The following is a 15,156-nucleotide window of genomic DNA, read 5'->3' as shown; positions in this document are numbered from 1 at the left end:
CAAAAAAACAACCAAAAAACAACAGCAAACTAAAACAAACCCGAAAAGCCACACCCAAGTAAACAAACACACAAACAAAAATAAACCAAACACAAACCCAAAACAAATAAAAGGACAGGAAACGATGAACTGCATCAAACAGCATCAAAATTTGGTTCCATCATGCTACAATAGCAAGAATTTCATTTCAAGGTAGAGTAATCCACACATCTTTATAAAACAAACCAGTATTATTTAAAAACAAAACCACACAGATTATTATATTTCAGATAATTTAAATAATTTAGTTACTTAATCTGGTAATTGGGATTTACTCCAGGTAATATGGCCACACCTCCTTCACATAACATCTGTAATTTTCATGGCAGCATGTAGCTGTCAGAAATTACCAACAGATGCTATTACTAATGTTTCTTTCTGATATTAAGCTGTAAACATCAGATATTGCAGTCACAATAGGTTCACAGCATTTGTACTGAAATGATCCTCTCTACAAAATGATACTTCGGTTTCTGCTCCATCATTCCCTAATCTAATTCCAGGTTTGGAAACCGGTGATGAAAAAAAGAGATATCTGCATAATCAGAACGATGTATCAAATTTCTTGGTGGAAGGTTTATTGCAGGTGCTGTTTACCAGTGGGATCATTTCCAAAGAAATAGGAGCTTTATTCCTATGAGAAAATGCTCATAACCAATCTGGAACTACATGAACTTTCAACTGGTTTCTTATAGAAGAGCTAACTCTTCAAGATGCTGACTGAAACAAGTAGGATATCTCAATACTTGATAGATCACAGAGTAAAAAGCAAGAAATAAGACTTTATACAACATAACATTAAAATAAAAAAAACTGCCTCCAATTTCCTCTTTCAAAACTTTGCATGTGTTTGTTTTTTGGGGATTTTTTCCAAATATTTGATTCCTTTTTAGGAGCCATACATATGCTTTTAAAAAGCTATTTGATACTAGCAGAGGCAATGGCTAAATTTTTCCTCCTCCATACTCTAGTCTGTTCCTGATTCATCCCTAGGTTAGAGAACTACCAGTAACTCTATCAAGACCACACATACCAAGTGAAAAAGACAGATGATGTCTGAATTTCTGCCAACACAAAGGTGAATCATGGTCCTACTAGAAACTGCTTGGTGCTCCTGAAGCAAACACATTCCTCTGTTTAACTCTCTGAGGGCATCCTGCTTGTTCTGCCTTGTCTCCTGGAGCTCATTCATGGCAATGTCCAACAAAATCCTCTTCAGAGCTGTAAGCAGTGTTTTGAATTTGCTTTCTTTGTATACTGTGGCCTTTGCAGGGCACGGGGTGCTACCCAGACTGTGCTCTGTACCAGCCTGCTGCTCTGCCAGCACAAAGCTCAAAACCTTCTAAGACAACATGAAAACTCAGAAAAACAATGAAAAACATAGAAGCTGGATCATCAACAAGACTTATATGTAAGTGTCTTTAAGTAGGAACAGTTTTCATATACAGTTCTTTTTACAACCAGTCACACACCTAAATGTTTACATTTAAATAGCTCTCAAAATAGTGGACTAGATGTCTGGGGAGACATAGGAATTAGGGACACAGACTGTTTTGTATATCTCTAGCTGAACTTCACCTAAACCCAGCAAAAGCTTCCTGCTAGACTGCCTGTTTAAAATCAGAACACTGTGCTGGCTGTAACACTTCAACCTAACAACACAAATCTGTGCTTTCCAATAAATACTCTTCTTGCAAGTTAAAAATCTCAGGGAAAGGTCATATTGATAGCTGACAGAATGCAGAAGAATATTAATTCCTAACACCATGAGGCATTGTTGCTCCCCATATTATTTTAATTTGATGGATAAGCAAGGAACTTTTGTTCCCAAGGTAATAATAATAGAGCATTACTGATGGGTGGCAAATCCACTTCACTTTTCTTTCTTTTCCTTCTCTCTTCCCAGAACATGCACTTAACCCTATTAAAAGGAAAGCTTACCCCTTTTCATTCACAACTAAGCCAAAGGTCAGGAAAATATAAAAAAATCACCTTTCTTTCATTAAAAATTTTAAATATAGTATAATAAGGCCTAAAAAAAATACAGTAATTGCCAGCTGCCTAATTATTTTCTCATCCTCTTCCAGGCCTCAAGACAATGCCTTTGCTAGGCTGCCTGCCAGTGATGTTTGGAACATTAAAATACACAAATTTCTGCAAAAACTTTGTGTTGCAAAATGTGCTCTGATGGGCATACCTGAAGCAAATATAAGAGTAATCTGAAATTATTCACCTTAAATGATGAGGGAAGGGAGAATATTGTGTGCTGACAACTCTCCCTCAGGTTTGTATCCATATTCGTAGAACAGTTCAGTAATAGGGGGTTGGAGGTTAGAGGTGGCCAAGGACAAATTCTGGTTCCCAATTAACACTACTGAGCCATGGAAGCCTTGTCTAGCAGGCGCCATCACACACAAACTATCCTCCCACTGCACAGGGCCCTTGCTCTCTGCAGGGTTCAGTGTCTCCGGGCTTGCCCAACAGTGTAAGCAGAGGGATCATTAGTTATGACTAGTAGAGTCTAGGAGATAATGTTGACTCTCATTTCAGGAACTATTAAGTTATAAACACTGCGCTGAAAGCCATTTATCTGCATTTTAAGATAAACATAGAAGCTATTCAATTAAGTAGACTGCAAGAAATAAGCTACAGATGCCAAATCAAACAATTTTTAAACTCCGAAAGAGAAAATCCATGCATTTAATAAGCACCGCTTTATACCACGAAATTACTCACATGGAAGTTCATAAGCAGCACAGCTTAACCACCCCACCACGTCAGATAAAAAAATACAAATCAAAGTGTAATTACAAAAGTTAAATCCAAGCAATGTAAATTACATGCACTTACAATTTGCACGTTCCTACTGCAGCCACCAGTGATGGTGTACAAGGTTGTGAAGTGGCAATTTTCATACAGTAGTATTTACATTTTATCTCTATATCGCTATAATTTGAAAATGAGATGCTATTCCAGATCTCCACAAATGAGATAAATGCCTAAGCTGTCAAGTTTGAATCTGCGCTTGCTAAAGGAGAACATTCTTCCTGAGATAAGCGTGAGTATGAAATTAATTTCTCAATTCTTGCCAACTAACCAGATTTTTTAACTGAATATTATTTATCTATTTGGATGTATCACTATGAGATCTTTAAGATACTAGCTTTAAAAAAAGTTTTAAAAAACCCCAACCTCAAACCACTAAAATAGCTTCCAGTTTCCTTTAAAAAGATGTAAAATACAAGGCATTCTAAGCTTCAAAAAAAAAAATAAAAATAGATGGATTCCCCCCCCACCCCCAAAAAATTAAAAACCTGATCATTCCTCACACTTCCAGATGCCAGAGATTTTCGAGCCAGGTCTGAGGTCAGACAGGGGAACACGCAGGTGCACCATGCATCAGCAGCTGAAAGCTTGCAAGGTTGTGCCGGAATCTGATCCGCCCCCCTTCCCACATTCCTGCCAGCATTATAAACGCTCCCTGAAGGAATAATACCCTAATACGGACCAATTTTCCACAAACAGCCCCAGCCTCATTAAACCTCTTCTTTATCAGCATTGTTCAAAGCAGTTTTTCTGGTAATATTGAACTCTCCTACTCCCATCTAAAGAGAAAAGAAACTCCTTTTATGTTCTCTCCGGTATCATTTCTTCTACCCAGGTCCACTGGCACTGCACAATAGATTCAATAAAAATATTCAGTTTCATCATATGGTAGTAATGTCCTAAAGACTATGACATGGATTAAGAGAGAGAGAGAGAGCCTGTTCCAATAAAAAAAAAGAGTTCACTCACCCAACAGGATTTGATAGATTTCTATGAGTGACTCCTCCCAGCAATCAGGCTAGCCCAAGTGAATTAAGAGGACAGTATTCCTAAAACAAGTGTTTGTCAGAACCTGCAATTCTTCACACTCCTTAAATGAACTTCTACCCTTCCCTAGAAAAATCCTTTTGCCTTCAGTGACATCAGACAGACTCTGTTAACATGAACAGCCTTTGCCACTACAATAATTTTAAAAGTTTGAATGTGACATCACCCTAGCTTCATTGTGGACCCCAAAAAAGAGCTAGTATACCTTCAAGCAGCCTGTGAAGTAATAAAACCTAAGAGTGAGGTTACAACATGTTGAAACCAAGAGTGGGTCCTCTTCCCAAAGTGATGAACACATGTGGCACCCTATCCCAGTTGCTCCATGATGCACCTTGCCATTCTGCAAGTCACCGATATGAATAACTATGCTCTTTTAAAACATTTTAAAACAGAAAAAAACATTTCTGTTTTGCATATGATAATTTTTATTACAAGACTAACAGAAGAATGTTATCTGCAGACATTCCCTCTTCCCCAGCTCCGTCCAGATTATCCTGAATGGCCTGAGACTTGAAATACAACAGCAGATAACACAATACAGAACAAAAATGCAGCCATAGGATTTCTGTCACCACACACTCTGGTAACAATCCTGAAATGATAAACCCAGTTGTACTGTGAGTTTCTAGTTCAGAGGAAAACAGAGACCAAAGAGTGCTCTATTTTCCAATGGTTCTTTTGCTTGCTGGTCAAAGTACAAACATCCACAAGAAAATGCCAGAAATATGGACAGCAGGAAAAGAAAGTGCAGGCAAAAGCACTGGGGGAAGGCAAGCCATGCATCCATGGCCTTTCTACCAGTTTAATTCCATCTAGCTGGGATATTCTGAAAGAAATATAAACATGCAAATATACTGTTTATATATTATGCATATCAGATAATATTCTATCACAATACAACATACATCAATAAATAATTAACCTGTTAGGGCTCTAAACTGAGGAAACACAGACTTAGTTCTACTGAACCAATCAGTGTGGAAGTGAAATAATTTGAAAATTGAAAACAGTGCTACTATTCAATATGATAATGTTGATATAAGCAATATAACTGTGAAAGCTGTGGTCCTCGCAACCATTTTTCTCATGTGCACAATGAACACAAGGCCATGGTGTAACATTTTGTTCACACATATTTGATTCTAAAATATGGCATATAATCATAAAATAATGACTATAAAACAATATTTCCCATATTTTATTATTGTTCTTCAAATCACTCTCTCATTTTTCCTCAACCTAATTCCTTCAGGTTTTTAAAGATTTATTTTTCTCCTTTTCAAAACACATTTATTTTTAAATTAATCCATTTGACTTCAGCAAAAATCAAAAAAGTTTCAACTAATGCCAACAAAACATAACAGCATGGGTCTTGTAGAGACTTCACTTAAAAGAAGGTGGCTATGCTCACCAATATGAATTTAAAATATTGAAATTATTATTTTCTTTCCCTTTTCTTCTTTAATCTATTTAAAAGAGATGAAAGTTGTCATCCAGCTAAGTTTAATTTTTTTTAGCTCCAGTCAATATCTAAAAATACTCCAAGGCATAAGAACAAGGGACCTACAGCAAATATGCATTTCTAGCTGAGATACTGTGTTGTTTCAGAGAGAAAGAAAAATATTGTCCCAAGCTTTCAACTTTTCATTTGTATAAAACAGTGTATTTTACCGCTAGGTAAAAATGTAAAATTAAACTTCTTCATTAGTGTATTGCACTGTAACTCACTACAAATACTGTTAACATACCTAAATGCATGAATTGTGCAACATTTTCCATAAGAATATAAAAGGAAACAGATGCCAAATATAGGGTAAAAGAATATAAAAAGTCAGCTTTCTTCCATAAAATAGCAGAATTCTTAAAGAACGTGTTGGTGGTCAAGTCTGACAACTAAGAGGTTGTTTCCATGCCACACATCCTGACTACTGGTTTGATCAACCTTAACTAAGAAATAAGAAAAGTATTTGGATATTCTGTAAATAAGCACAAGGATTATTATTTACCCATAAAGTTATCTGGAATTATTGCCACTCAGCTTGTATTTCTTATTGCTGCTCTTTTAATGCACCACTGGTAAATCAACTCCCTACACAACTTTTCAATAGAGGAATGATTTGCTGGAGTCCTTTCCTGGGGGGGACCATACCAAATAAAACAACCATTATCAGTGAGTTCCAGTCAGATGAAGAAGGAAAAGGGTAAAAATCATTTTTAAAGATGACTGTGATTATTATAGACATTCACACTTTTCTACATGTAATATTTTATACTTCTACACGGCTTTCCTTTCCAAAGTAGCTTCCCCTTGTACTGAAGATGGTGGACAGTTCCATTTCTATGAGTTAAAGAACCAGGTTTATCTGTATGTGCAGACACTAGAAAAACACCTCCAAAAAGGGCAGTTGATTTACTCCAACACAGAATTCATGTTTTTCTCCCTATGTTACCACCATGCTCAAGGAAACTCAAAGATTTAGTAATGCATTCAGCAGAAAATCAATGTAAACACTTAAATATGCGTGACATCAGAAAATATGCCAGGTTTAGTCATTTTCTTCTATAAAATACATCGCAGTTAACTAAACTTACCCAAAAAACTGGGTAAGGTCCCCAAAAACTGCAGGTCCCCACACTGGAAACACCTACTTTGTCCACCGACAGCAGTGATATGGAACACACATGGAACAAACCCAGGAATACCAATCGGAAATTCAGCTGCAACTATGACTAATGTTTGCCAAACTGACAGTTCTGACAGTGGGACACGGCTGCAGGAGCCTCTTCAGGAGCAGAGCCACAAGGTACGAATTCCAGCAGCTGGGTTGCACCAAGAGAAGTCAGAGTATTACTGGGGAGGAAATGTCATGGGTATTCTCTGTTACTTTTGTCGTGGAAGTTGGCTTAGAACTGGAGTTTAAAACCTTGACTCCATACATGAGAAAAATATGAAGCTCACATCAAGCCTGGAGATGGAGGAAGTGTTGGTAGGCTAAACACAACTTCTCCACTAAATGTTGCCTACCTAACCTGAAAACAAGCAAGAACTCTGAGCGAAAAAACAAAACATTTTCTTATACTACGTATTTTTCTTACTCAGCAATAGAATTTCTTATATGAAAATCATCGTAAGAAATCAACCTAAGAAGCTACATTTAAAGAAGGGAGTAAAAGAGAAAGAGTTAAATACAAAACCAACAGAACTAGAATTCTGCGATTTATTCTACATCCTGCTGGCTGTAGTTCCAATAGGGGATACACTCAAAATAGAAACAACCCTACTTTGGTTTTATTCTCAACAGCACCGTCAATGTGAGCTATCAAATTGAGCAGACTCGAATCCAAAGCTCTCTGTGTTTCAGGAAGGAATCAGCTATTTCTGCAAACTGTTCGTACAGCTTTAGTACAGGACACAGTCTAAAATTTTCAGCCCTTTAAAAATCATAAAGTTATATAATGAAATCCCAGGCCTTACATTTTCAGTTTTGTCATCATCTGTAACAGGTTTAGCATTTCACGGCAAGATGTCACCTGCAGAGAACTCCTCTTTCTTTCTGTCAGTTAGAGAAAGTCAATTTTAAAATTTACTTAGTGAAGTAATTCCCCTGCTCCTTGCCTATATCTTAGTTCCCACTGAAAATAAACTGAGTTATGATGTTAAAAATTAAGATGAAATAAAGACCAGCATGCACTGTTATAGATTTACAGGGTCCCTTTTGGATTTCACATTCATTGTTCTGTAACCGATAAAATACTAGGGAACGATGGGAAGAAGTCAAAACCCTTGACTTAAAAACCTCACACCCATTCAGAAAGAGATTATTAGGAACCACAGTACTCTAGCATCATATTTCTGGTTCCCTTCACTAGTATAAAATGGTTTCAGATTCAGCAATGATATTAATCGAGTGTTTTAAGACCACTTTTTTCTTTCCCTGCGAAGTTTCTCCTTCTAAGCACTCTCAGGAGTATTTGCTTCTGCCAAAGGTAAATTCAGTTTCTGCCTGTAACAATCATGGCAAAATGACACTCAGCACACTTCTAGCAAGGAACAGATGTATTGTATATAGATCATTGTATTAGAATAGCTCAAAATACTGCCAAATTAAAGGTGAAAAAACCCATGCTTTTCAAACATGCTTGCAAGAAACCAGCATAATCCTGTCACTCCATCTGTATGCCGTACTACTTACAGAAGTGCAAAAAAGTTCTGTAAAACAGATTCTAATTTTTTTGTACACCTCTTTTAGAGAGCTTTCAAACTAAAATATGTGAACCAGGGTGGGGGGGGCAGGGGGGGGGGCAGGGGGAAGTACCCCACTGAAAAATAACCAAAAATCACATAGCTTAGAGCTGTGGGGGGAGTGGGGAAGAAATCTCTTAAAACACAGAGGCACTATAAAATTTCCCCTAGAAATATCTTCTCCCCATCCCTGAAGAATTTCATAGTTTCCTGTATGTCAATATTAGTTGTTTGGTTTGCCCGACAGCAGACACAGATCATCTAACCAGTGTCTCCTCTCTGTCACTTCCACCCTTTTTCAGGAGAAAGTCAGCTTAATACTCCTTCCCACTTCCCTCAGCAGAGGACCACCAAAATGCTCCAGATGACATCACAAGGCTGGCTGACAGGTGTGACCCAACCTTTCCTCAACAAAGCCAGCCATAACATTTTAACAGACTAACATTCAGCTTTGTCTCAACAAAAGGTGTCCAGGGGTTCATCCAAGGAGAAGAGATGGAGGACAATGTGTTCAAGCTATTAGCCCTGCTTATGAACTTCTCAACCCATCCAGCAGCAGTTAAGGTATCAGCAAAGGACTCCACTTCCATCACCAGCTAGGGAGCAGTTCTTGCCCAAAGAAACACCCCTGTCAAAATTCCTCTGCCAGCAGGGATGTGCAGGTGTTTCCCCAGTCCTAATTTTGTAGCCCATTGGTTGAGGGACCTCTTCATCTTCTAGTCCCAAATCACCCGTGCTGAGAGTTCCCTAAGGTGTAGAGATTATTGTTAAAGAAAAACAAATGATGGAAACTGAAACCTAAATAATTCAATTTATATCCGATATAAGCTGTAAAGAAAGTAAAAGTGATGGCAGGTGGAATTTGAGCAGGTGCCCTTTCCTCTCATTTAAGCCATCAAAACCTAGTCACTAAAGTTTTCTCCCACATAACACAATGATAAAGAACAATTTTAAGCACTCACCCTTCCAAAACACCTAAGCATTTCTAAAGCATCTTTCACTCCTCTTTGTCTGTGGGCAGACACCTTACACTTGGGCAGCAAAGGAGAGGTGACACACGGTACTCCCACACGGTCTGCATACATTTCATTTTTTGCACTTTGTGTTCATTAATGACATGAATCAGAAGCAAGTTTTTTCCTGCATGTGCCTTGCAAAGAAAAATAGGACACAATGTCTGAAACACTTCAACTTGGTGTACTGTTTTGTTGCCTCTTGCCAAAACCAGACACAATGATGCTCTTCTGCCGGCTGTGGTCAGCAGGACGCCAGTTAAGATCTTTTTTCTCCACAAAAAGCTATCTAAAGCACAGCTTCTCCACCCTCCCATTCCAAAGATGTGTGTTTCAGGCTGCAGTAGATTTTCTCCTTTCAACCAGCAGCTCTATGACACAACCCAGAAGCTGAAGGAGATGTAAACTATTTACCCTGCCTGGGGATGCGTTATTTTTGCAAGCCGGCGGGCCAGCCTCCCCGGGCCATGTTTGTTTATAAGGCAAGCATTCCCTGCTCCTGCAGGGTGCTCGTGGAAGGAGACGCCTGGGAGATTCTGTTTGAAGAAAGCCTCTGAGTGATCTGCATTTCTGGCAGGGGAGATGCTTTGTTTAGCTTGAAAACGGCTTCAAAAACCAGCGCAGCAAGTGCACTATCCCTGAAGAACCCTTTGTCACCAATGCTGCTGCCATACGAGTGAGAGGAGAAGACAAGTTCGAAAGGAAGGGTGAAGCAACCTTGAAAATCTCCCAGTTAAAATGTGGGTGATCTGGTTTCACATGGAGGATGTGTACTTGCTCTCCCTCTCTTTCACCTCTGTAATAATTCTCCCAAGATGGTCTCTCAGTCATTGTGCATTTTTGGGAGATTTTGTTTAGGTTTTTTGGGGTTTTTTTCTCAATAAAACAGGGGTGCCAAACCTTCAGAATGATTATATAAGGAATTTTCACGTTTGGAGACTACTAAAAATGAAAATTTGAAATAAGCTTAAGGAAGTTATTGATGTTTCCTCTACCTCCAGCCAACCTGTAGATGTAATTTTGAATGCGTATTGTTAAGACCACACCATTTAGTTTATTTTCTAGATTATTTATTCCTCCTTTAAGTCATTGTATTTTGGAGTTTGTTGCTTAGAGCTAGGTCAGTGTTTACATGGGAATGTTATTTTGAAAGAAAAGTATTTACATTTTACTGAGAACAAGTTTACTCACACAATTTCAAAAATCCTCTGCTCATTTAGTTGAAACTATTAGTCAAGTGTAACTCGAATTTGTGAGTACTTTGGGCCCAAAGATAAACATTTTTCTGCCAGTCTTTGTTTTCTTATGCCTTTTAATTGTCTTTTCAATCAGATTTATCCATCATAACACTTTGCAATTTTCTAGGAGAAAAATTAGGAATAATGAAAAACAGTATTGGGAATTTCCTATTCTAGCTGTACATTTTAATAGGATGCTAAGGTCACACATTAGACTAAAAAGAAATGCAAGACAAAGCCAAGTAAAGTGTATTTTCTCCCAAAAGTGGAAATGCTGAAGAGTCAACACTTAGAAAATTCACAGGAAGTCATGTGACATATTGAGACAGTCAAATATCTGCAATTATGATAATTATAACAAATTCACAAAAGCCCTCTTCAGATGTGAAAACAAAGTGATCTGTTGGTTCCTAGCTAAAACAAGTCAGCATTCCACCATCTTTTCATTATTCAAGATTTTGTCACAGTAGGCAGCAGAAATTTGGAAAATACCCATTCCTCAAATTTACCTCAGAGGCTTGGTCTTACAAAGATATCAATGATTCATGTAGAAATAATTCTGGAGTTTAATAAGGCTTAATGCAAATCACACTCTGGTTGTTTGGGTTTTTTTAATTTTTTTTTTTTTTAATATGTAATATTTTCACACTGATGGTTAAATCCCAGAGATGAAACAAGGTTTCAGCCACAGCTGGGGCCAGCCCTGCCGGATACAAAAATATCACGTAGGACACACCACATATTTCCCACGGAATCACAGAAAAGTGGCATTTTGAGAGGAAGGCAACTGTCTAGTAGCTCTCCTTCAGTAGCAAACCTCAGAGCAAATCACTCAAGCCTTTTCAAAACATTCTACTGTGTGAAGGCTGATTGTGCTTCTTTCCATTTACTTATTAAGTGACAGCAAGGAAGAGAGAAGGAAATAACTAACATAAAACACAGGTGGCATGAAGGCTGGCTAAGCATTGCGTCTCCTTTCCCACTGCTGTTTTGCAGTGTGCATTGTTTCACACACCACGCAAACTTCTTAGGACACCTCATTTTCACTTCCACCACAGCTTCAGTTCTATTAGCACAGAGCTGTTTGAGTTTAGTATTGGAGGAGAAGGTTTAAAGATGCCTTTCAAACCCTGCATGGCTCTCTGTACATGGCTACAAGCTAATGCAGTCTGCATTTGCTGGTGGAACAACTGTAAGCTTCAGCATCAAACATTAGACAAAATTCAGCGCTGATTAAATGGTAGTCCTGACGTGTAAGTCTCTACTAAGCTACAGGGCAGCCTTAAGAAAAGTTCTCCAGCTCTGGCAGCAAGCCTCATGCCCAGTGCAGACTTTTAATAGTAACTTCAGCTTGCTTCACATAGCACACTACTGTTAACAACCACTCATCACTCCTTTTCCATCTCCTCTGTTCTCAGCCCACCTGGCAGGGTCATTACTTAAACCAACAGAAATATATTTTTCAGTAGCATTTTTAGAGTATTAAATACCTTTTCAAGATCACAATGTATCAGATGCCTAGCTTTTCTTTCCCTGTCTTTCAACACTTAGTGTTCAAAATGTCAGTCATGAGCAACATACTGTAGGATATTTTGCGGTAATACAGAACAAATATTTAGGTAGAGAACCTGTAAAATCTATATGACAAATCTTAAGTAATTGCTACTGACTGCAGTGAGTAGTGCTGCAAAGGGAATCTACAGGTCTACTTTGAATGGTGTAATAATATATTTTCTTTTTCATAAATATTTGGCCCTGAAAATGGAACCAACTGATAAAACAGTCTTCATTCTCCAGAGAGATCTGTACTCTGCATTAGTATATCCTGCTAGGATAAGACTGCATGAATGTTCCCCACAGAATAATAGGAGAAGTTTGAAGAAAATCTCACTAGAATGAGATTTTAACTCAGTAACTCAATAACTCTAGAATGAGAGCCAAACTTTGCCAAAAACCACCTACAAAGAAAACTCCTCTTTATTCACCAGCTCAGATATTAACCTTCATTTATGTAACTTTAAATGGAAGCTATAACCTGAAGACTTGTCTAAGAAAATGCCCATTGTAATAGCATTATAAATGAAACTTGCTCACACTGCTTATGTGTCTGTACTTCAACCATCTTGTTGCCAACTGCATGAAAAACAGCAGTGAAGGTGCAGAAGAGAATGGATTCAATTTTTTTATGCTGGGGGGTAGCTTCAACTGTCTGGCAATAGGATTTAGTTCCATGCTCTACAGATCACAGGCAAAACAGCTATTTGAATTCTTTCTCTACTATCACCTTCCTGTCTCCCAGAAGTTCACCTTTATTCATTAACGGAAGAAAAAGAGAGGCGAAATCCTCTCAGTCAAAACTCTGCCTTTTGTTTCTCACAATACACTGGGATTACTTTTGTATGAGGACATAATGCTGCCTATTGCTGGGATTTTGTAAATAAATACTATCTATTATTTCATGATTTTAAAAATTTTCAAACCAATGACAGTTTGGGGTGAGAAACTTCTTAGTCTAACCTCATGGGCTTTAAAGTGCCATGCATGTCTCCACTGGATCTTTTAAAGTGAGACTCCAGCTCTTATCTCAATCTTCTAAGTGCTGACGAGTGCAGCCTTCAAGTCCAGTGCTGTTTCTCATACACTGAATAGATGCTGATGGACACGTGCAAGCAGACACATTCAGTGTACAGAAAACAGTGAAAAATATTTTGGGAGGTGCTGAAAATGCTCTGCCATTTCCTTCAAAAGGTATAACAACACAGCAATCTTAGGAAGCATTATTGTGATGAAAAGAACCTAATAGCACAGCTGTGTGAAAAAACTAGACAAATAATGCCTGTTCAGTTAAAACGAGATACATTGCTAAGGCCTTTTTACACTGTTTTGTAGGGAAGACCATTCTCCGGATCCTCAATAAACTGAAGAAATGTTATTGTTTAATTTTAGAAGAGTCTTCAAATTATTTAATAGATCATCAACATATTAAGATGTTTTTTTCCAGTCATCCATTTCAATTAATGTGCATATATTGAGACCCAGATATTGCACAGGACCACAAATCTCTCTGCAAGAGCAAAGATGGGAGACTACATCTCATTCTCTTCTGCATGCTGCCTGAATGTGCACAAACTGCAGACTGGAATACAAGACAAGATTCTGCACTGCTGGGAAAAGCAGCTGGGTTTAATTGTGTGTAAATTTACCCTGCAGTGTTTTGTCCTATCTATCAAACAGTAAACTGTCACCTCAGTCATCCTCGTAGGCAGAATAACAAAGGAGCTAATCCTGATTAGGTCTAACATTGTCTGAATCACATTTATGTTCACCCTGAAAAAACAGGTCACAGAAGTTAATCCAGCCTGTAAAAACATCTAGAACCAGAAAACCCAACAGGCAGAGTACAAGTCATATGCCCAGTCACCTGACATGAGCTATACACCCTGTCTTAGCAAGAATTAACCCACTGCAAAAATTTAACCATTGGCAACCTCTTCAGCTTCCTTCCTTTCCTCTCTTCTCTTTCCCAAGTCTCCCAGCAACAAAAAGAGAGTTAGCAACATGTAAAAGGAAGGTGAATTTCATCCTTGTATACGAAATCTTTAAAAATTTGAGATTTGCTGAATATTCTTAATTGAAAGGCCTAAAAGAGGCAAGATTCTGCAGGGAGAAGCTTGTGTTTGCATAACCTTTCTCAGGAAGGTGAACAGGAAAAATGAATCAAAGTCCTCCAGGAGAGCAGTTTCTAAAAGATGGTCTCTGTAACAGCAATCAGGGGGAGCCTAAAGTTTATCCAAGGGAGGCTGCATTTTATTCCCCCTCAGGCTTGACCTGACACCGTACTTTGCTGCTCACAAACTGGCTGGACAAGGAAAACATGTGCTGACAGTTTGGATATCACCAAAATGAAGGTGTCAGCCTTACTCTGAGCTCACTCAACTGAACAATTGTGTAAACTCATCCAGAAGCATTTCACTCTAATGGCCAGCAAGCCAAGTTGCTGGTTTGCTCATTTCCTTCTACGAATACACGCCAGCACACCTGAATCTTACAGCAGAATAAAGGAAAATCCAGAAAGCTGCTGCTAAACTTACTGCTTATAATGAAATCATGGTAAGATTTTTTCATGCAGATCTTTTTTGGGCTGTTTTCCAGGATGAAGCAACAGCTGTCTTTGCCAATCTCCTCACAGGCAAAGAAAATTTTCAAGATTAATTGCTCTGATAGAAAACAGGAGATTTTTTTTTCCCCTTTGCTCTGTTAGTGTTGCTTTTCCTGCAGTCAAGTTTCTATCCTGGAGGCTCTTCCAACTGTGAATTAATTACAGGTTTGATAAGCTGCATACCTGTTGTTCGTAGAGACCAGGAGTGGTAAACTTAAAACTCCCTTTTATTTCCTGGAAGACTTTATTTCCTGAAAGACTGTGAAATTAATTTGCCACTTCTCCAAGGAGGCTGATGGGAGGCAATTGCCGATATTCCCTATGGTTAGAAGTGTAGCAAAAGGAGATCTCTGCTGAAAATTGGGTTTTAGCAGATGACAAGGGCCTGAAAACATGGCAACCCCCTGCTCTTCCCCTGAAGAGCTTTCAGCTAAGCCATCAATGAAAGTAGCAGAGCCCATAATCCAGATTGGTGGGTGCCGTTGATGAAACCCATGCTACACAGGATGTCGTCCTTTTTAATTACGACATTTAACAGATGGATATGGCCAAGAACCAGAATCGCCTGTTCTTGTTTAAGAATAAGCTCTC

At 38.4% G+C, this 15,156-nt stretch overlaps 1 protein-coding gene across 4 annotated transcripts in view; it reads right to left on the bottom strand.

Annotated features, from left to right (window-relative positions):
* BMPR1B (bone morphogenetic protein receptor type 1B) overlaps positions 1-15,156 on the bottom strand; it is a 230,289-nt gene that overhangs the window by 37,507 nt on the left and 177,626 nt on the right. The gene's annotated exons all lie outside the window — the stretch shown is intronic.

The sequence above is a fragment of the Catharus ustulatus genome, chromosome 5, assembly GCF_009819885.2.
Source record: "Catharus ustulatus isolate bCatUst1 chromosome 5, bCatUst1.pri.v2, whole genome shotgun sequence".
NCBI classification, from domain to species: Eukaryota; Metazoa; Chordata; class Aves; order Passeriformes; family Turdidae; genus Catharus; species Catharus ustulatus.
Note: the sequence above shows the minus strand (reverse complement) of the source record. Positions and strands in the feature narration are given on the sequence as shown.